We start from the raw sequence: 6,756 nt of genomic DNA, 5'->3' as shown, positions 1-6,756 counted from the left end.
GTCGCCTAAAAGCCACTGGTCGAGTGACGCACGCTGGATGTTGCAAGGGTAGAGAGCGAGAAAACTTATTAAACGCAAGGGTATTGCGGCATCCTCGCACCGGTACCCGCGCGGCCCGAAGGGGAGAAGCGGGTGAGCGAAGATAGTGATCTAAAGAAAGGAAAGACGCTTGATTTTACAACCCGTGAGGGTGCACGGCGAAACGTCAGGGGCGAGTGGCGCGCCACGTGTCGGGGCAGCGCCGCACATGGAAGTTGCTTTTTATTTATGAAGTGCATTCCGGGATTTATCGCTCACGGCCAACGACGCCGACGACACCGGCTTTTCTGCGACACGAGCTCCTTAACGCTACCGCGTTAAAAAGGCAATGTCTACTTCAATCCCCCCCCCCCCCCCCCGTGAAGATTGTTGTCTGTTGCAACGTTATGTTAATTTTAGTGTGTATACTTTGTGATTGTACATTTTCTGCATTGCCGATGTGAAGCTACCAGTGTTATTGTTTTGGGGGCCTGCGGCCTTGTCAAGTTGTCATTACAACTTTTTCTGCTGTGCTCCCTCATCCTATGTGCACATTGGGTGTAAATAAAACATTATTATTATTATTATAAGTCACGATGCAGTCAAAATTCTCGAGACAAAACCCCTTCATTTCGCAAAATAGCAGAACTTCTTAGTTATGGTACTGAGATACTTACATCAAATATAGCCTTTTCTGCACTCGAGCATCGTTCTTCAAAGACATGCTCTTCAGCATCGACAAAAAGCTGAATGGTCGGAAAAGTGCATGTCTGATCTGTTCCAGGCAGCAGGTTGCCTAGCAAAGTTGCATACCCAGACGGCTAGAGAGACTGGTGGTATGTCGCAGGTGAGCCGGGTGGTGCAAAGCCAGATTTTGTCGGCACTAAAGGTCGCATATTGCTCAGAACGGAAGCAAATGAGGTTTTTCCCAGGGCTCCCAGGGTTTCTCCAAGCTCGTTTACTGAGTTGACAACTTGGCAACTGTCCTCACTTTGGCATTGAGACGTCGAAACTTTCAGTCGCTTGGGCACACTGCATCCGCCATCATGCACCCGTCGCCAGTCAATGGTCTGTACACTGGCTGGTTTGAGTCCTGTTTGCCGAGGGCGTCTCCACTGCTGGGGTAGCTCAGTGCAGGATAGCGCTGGAGGCGCCTCTTTGTAGCCGCCTTTTTGAAGGAAGGTGAGGAGCTGCAGAAAAGCTAGCACATGGCTCCGTTTCTAGCCGGACACCCACAAATGCTGGCAGTTATTTCATCCGTATCTCTCTTTAGTGTGATTGTCACAGGGTAGGCTGCTCCAGTCTTCTTCTAGCTTCTGTAGCAGATGCCACGGTAAGAACAACATCGGGGCTGCAGTAGAAAGTTGACGACGCAAGCAATTTACAGATCAAGCATTACATTAGCCATGCATTGTGCTGTTACCAAATGCAGTACAGTTCTCTTGGAATACTATCGCAAGTGCTCAGCTGGACATCAACCAACCACGAAAAGAGAGCAAGGGTTCTCTCAAACATTACATGCCATCTTTGCAACTAGGTAAAAAAAACAACTTCTAGAATGGAATGAAAAAACGAAAAAAAAAACAAAAAGCAGAGGACTGTTGTTTTACCTTCACGGGTGGATTTAACGAAGGCGCAGAGTATGTGATGCCGTCACCAACACAATACAGGTTGCGGGCAGCCGTAGAGCCGCCTGATTGCGATGGGATGGACGAGAGGCTGCAAACTTATAAGGAAATTTTAGAACACTACAGACTTAGCAGAAGGTCCCTGCCACCACCGGACCGAACGCTAACTAACAATAAGGCCGTCGCTTGGCGGCGCCTGCAAGCTGGGAATTTCCCAAGTCCCGTCTGGCTTTTCCACACGCAAGTGGAGGAAAAGGCGGACGATAAATGCGAAACCTGCGGAGAAAGGGGCACTCTTGATCACATCATCTGGCAATGCCTTGATTCCCCTGGCGCTAAGGAAAACAAACAGTAGAGAAGCTTGGGAACTGCTACTGCGGAGCGAGTCCCCCGCCAACCAGCAGCAAGCTGTCCGCCTGGCGGCTGAAGCCGCTAAGAAACACTGTCACTTCGCCTGTCTTTAGTCGCGGAGGCCCCGGCCTCCGTCCCATAGGCCTGCGTGCCAGGGGCGGGGAGTAGGGGGCCTCCTACATCGGTGGAAAAATAAAGTTCATCACAACAACAACAACAGGTTGTGGGGCATGAGATATTAAAAGCATAGTATTTGCCTGTCTAGTTATCGGCCGGCATTCCACCAGTCCGCGGTAGGCGAGTAAGCAGAAAACGAAGGACGCGGCATCATTCGGAAAATGTGAGAGCGTGTACGTCGAATCAGCGTACCCAGGTTATCCAAGATAATGAGTTGGCGCCCCCTGAAAAGCCAAGTATCCTCCCCGAAGTTTCAATCTTCATTGCGGAACAGTTCAAAGGTATCTGAAGCTAACCAGGTCTTCAAGTTTCATACAGCCTCGCTCTATGGGATGTTTTTGCTTTACAGAAACTATGAGAGAACGACGGGATGGCTCGGAAAGCTCGTCCTGCAGCTTTTCGCAAAGGTCCAGTTGTACAATCGAGGATCAAGCACTGTTCGTGAGAGCAAAGCCTTGTGTGCCTATTAAGTTCTAAAGTTGACTTCCATACCGCTGTCAGCGGGGAGCTTAACAGCAGCACAACTCTGAAACTGAAGACGAGCAGCAAGCACTACGCATTTGCTCTGGATGGCAAACAATCTATAAGTGAAGGTAATGATTTTCAAGTGCTTACCTTAGCTCTGGCGTGCACGTTGACACAGAAAAAGGCTCGGCGTACGCCTCAACGGCGAAATTGTATGCCTTTCATTGCTGCTTGCCGGACGCATCATTGTGCGTACAAAATGCCGCCAGGGATGCATCGGTTAGCTTCGGAAGCACACTGAGGTCTGGTGACCATTTCAGAACTGACGCTGAAGGTGTATGCTGCATGATGGAAAGCTAAAAGATCTCCCAAGGCGGCACCTGCTGAACCTTCCACGCACAGCATCCAATGGCAAAAATCTGATCGCGCCCCTTACAACTTGGCGGTCGCTACCAGTGTTGCCAGAACACTTAGCATTTTGAATATCCCCTATTGATGATGCGAAACGGAAAACAGGGCCCGGCCTGGACAAAATTCAGTATGAGGTTCACAAGAACCTCAGTACTGCTGCACTTCCTCAACTACTAGACACCATAAACAAAGTGTGGCTTGATGGTGTCGTACCCGAGAGCTGGAAAACCGCTGCCGTGATCCCTATTCCCAAACCTGGGAAGCCTCCAACAGACCTCGCCAACTTACGACCAATCTCCTTAACATCAACGCTTTGCAAGCTCGCAGAGAAAATGCTAGCCACGCGGCTTTCTTGGTGGCTTGAACAGCACGGTTTTTATTACCCTGCTCAAATTGGATTTCGTCTATACATAGCTACAGAGGACGGGTTGGCTGTCTTGGCATCAGCAGTTCTGTCATCTACCCGCAGCCGCAATGTACGTACCATATTAGCAATGGATGTTGAAAAGACATATGACAACATCAGTCATGCTGCAATCCTGAATGCCATTGACATGCTTCATCTCCCTCCGAGAGTACGCACTTTTGTCGCATCATTTCTGGACGGAAGAAAATTTGCAATACGCCTCAGCGGTGACACTGTTGGTTCATTCGTTTCACTATGTGGCGTGCCCCAGGGATCAGTATTCTCTCCGACGTTGTTCAATATTACTTTCATCCCATTGGCGTGGCGCTTACATGATATCCCTGAAATTAAGTTTTTGCAGTACGCAGATGATACCACGGTATGGAGCACTCACCATGATCTTCTCACTCAAGAGGCCGCCCTTCAGTCAGCATTAGACGTAACCTCTGATTACGCATCCTCCATTGGCCTTCAACTTTCTGTGTGTAAAACTTCATACACCTCAGTCGCCAACCGATGGGGACGCCGTAAACTTGCCTCAAATTCAACTCGTCTCTCTCTATCAGGCACCCCAATACAAGAAAGTTCGAGCCTGAAAATTCTGGGCTTAACAATTCACCAATCAGGATCAGCGACTGCTTGGATCTCTCAGGCAAAAAAACTAGCACTTCAAACTATAAGTTTAATAAGAAGAATTGCACCTAAACCGGGTGGCGCTTGCTCGTCTGTTGCACATAAGTTAGTGAGGGCGGTTCTGCAGCCCCGTATTGTTTATCAGGCCCAGTTCCAGCATCTTACAAGGGCACAATGGGATCGCCTTGAAGCCGTAAATCGAGAAGCTATGAGGGCCATAACATGCCTTCCACGAATCACACCGGTCGTAGCGTTACAGGAGAATGCGCAGCTCAACACCATCGATGAACTGGTGCAGCAGCGCCGTGATGCTCGCAGACTCAAGGCCACTTTGTCACATTCCACGCAAGCGCTGAGGGCGTATGCAACGTAACACATTATTCTTCAGCCACCTGCGCCAGTTCTCCCTCCCTGGAAATTTATACATTTAGGAGACAACAAGCCAACTGACATCCGCAGACCGACGTCTGCCAGCTCTGCATCATTGCTGCGCCAGAGATTTGAAGAGCAAGATACTAACCTGCCTCAAGATTGCATAGTAGTGTACGTAGATGGAAGCCTGCAAGGCTGTGAAGCCAAAACGGCAACCTACTGTCCACGGAGACCTAGCCTGAATCAGACAACTACGTTTCAGCTTTCGGAACTACTTACATCTTTCTGCGCTGAGCTTGTGGCAGTTCAGGAGGCACTCTGCTCCGTGACTTCTATAACCATGCTCCCTACCGCCCACGCTGTCATCCGCACTGACGCACTACAAGCAGTACGTCTGCTCCGACGTGTCAGCCGCTGCCCTAAAATTTGCCAGGACATCCACCAAGTTGGGGCGCGCATCCCACAATCAATACGCATTGAGTGGGTCCCACAGGATCTGCTGCCTTCCCAAATTCAAGCTGATTTTGCAACCCGCCTCGTGAACCAAGACGATCAATCCCACGGCTTCTCGAAGTCGACGACGCTACCCTCCTTTTGTCAAGAAAGGAGCACCTCCGGCGCCGCACACGTGCACTTATCCCTCCGTGTGCGATATCCCTTCCCTGCGGTCTCACCCATGCAGAGGAGGTTGCGCTTAGGAGGATCCGGGTCGGTGTTGCCCTTACACCAGCTGTAACTAGGACGTGGTCATACTTCCAACACTTATATCCTCGCCCAGGATGCCCGATCTGTAACAACGAAGATGTCGAGGCCGACATCCACCACTTGCTGTGGGACTGCCCAGCACTCAAGCCAACACTAATCCGGCACCTGAGCATAGCTGGCCTTTCTGCAACCAATCCTGCCTCATACGTCACTTGAACGTAGGGACCACATCATCGCTCAGTTCTGGACTTCATAAAATCAGCCAACCTTTTTCCATTCATTTAATCATTTATTCATCCTTCAACTGATAACCTACTGATGCCCTGAGGCAATAAATATCGACTAAAAACCGCATGAGCTAAGAGCCTGCACAAAACCATGAGTCGGCTACAGGATGTCATCTACGTCGACGCAGCAGAGGACGCGGAAGACCCTAACAAATATTCGATATGTGGAGTCACAAAGCACAACACTAACCCCAACACTAACGAAGTTGAGAGAATCGACGCCATAATCAGAGTGGCTTACAAAACAGCAATGGGCCTGGTTTGCTCGACGCCCAACGAAGAGCTTCTCAAACTCGGGGTCCCCAATACCTACGAGGAACTCAAAGATGCACGCTCGCCGGTAGGACAATACTTCCAAGATTAGGTATTGAGGGCGAACCCCTACAAGCCCTCCCTCAAACTAGTCCACGCGATATCCGAAAGAGCATCACCATCAAACCTCTTCCTCGGAACATAAGCACCCCGCCCATCAAGGCCGAAGAAAAGCATTAGCTAAGGGCCTGCATAAAACCCTGAGCCGGCTACAGGATGTCATCTACGTTGACGCAGCCGAGGGCGCGGAAGACCCTAACAAATATTCGATATGTGGAGTCACACAGCCCAACACTAACCCGGCGAGACTCGTTATGGCGGAGACTGTTTCCACATATCCAGACCCCTAGTGGTGGAGGAGGCCGCCATCGCTGCGGACATCGATTTACTAATGCAACAACCATAGTAAGCGACTCCAAACTGGCAATCAGTAACTTTGATAGAGGTAGGTTCTTCAAACCCGCCTCACAAATACTCAGTGAAATGAGAGAATCTCCTCTCGAGAGAGATATTGAATTAATATGGACCCCAGCTCATGCGGAGAATCCGGGAAATGAGGTTGCCCACCAATAAGCTCGAGGATTAGTAGGCTGAGCGGTGGCGCAAAATGAAGTACCAGAACCCTTCGGTGAGCCAGCCGTATCATACTACGAACTCACTGCACATTACAAGGCAATGAGAAGAACACTCCTTCCACCCCAAAAACACTGACAAGACAACACGTAATATAAAGACAGCTACAGACGGGGACCCTCCCCAATCCAAACTACACATCAAAATTCATTAATAAGGATATGAATCCCTTCTGCCGTTTTTGCCGGGAGAAAGACAACTTCGAGCATATGATCTGGGCGTGCAAAGCCCATAAGCCTCCCTCAGAACTCTTGCCTGATCCCTCTAAAGAAGCTTGAGACAAGCTAAGGTCCAGCGATGACCCTGTCATTCAGCTCAAGGCCGTTGAATGGGCCGGCGTTGCCAAAAGTCTCCACGG

The sequence above is a fragment of the Amblyomma maculatum genome, chromosome 10 (genome assembly GCF_055883805.1).
Source record: "Amblyomma maculatum isolate TAMU_Amacu chromosome 10, ASM5588380v1, whole genome shotgun sequence".
NCBI classification, from domain to species: Eukaryota; Metazoa; Arthropoda; class Arachnida; order Ixodida; family Ixodidae; genus Amblyomma; species Amblyomma maculatum.
Note: the sequence above shows the minus strand (reverse complement) of the source record.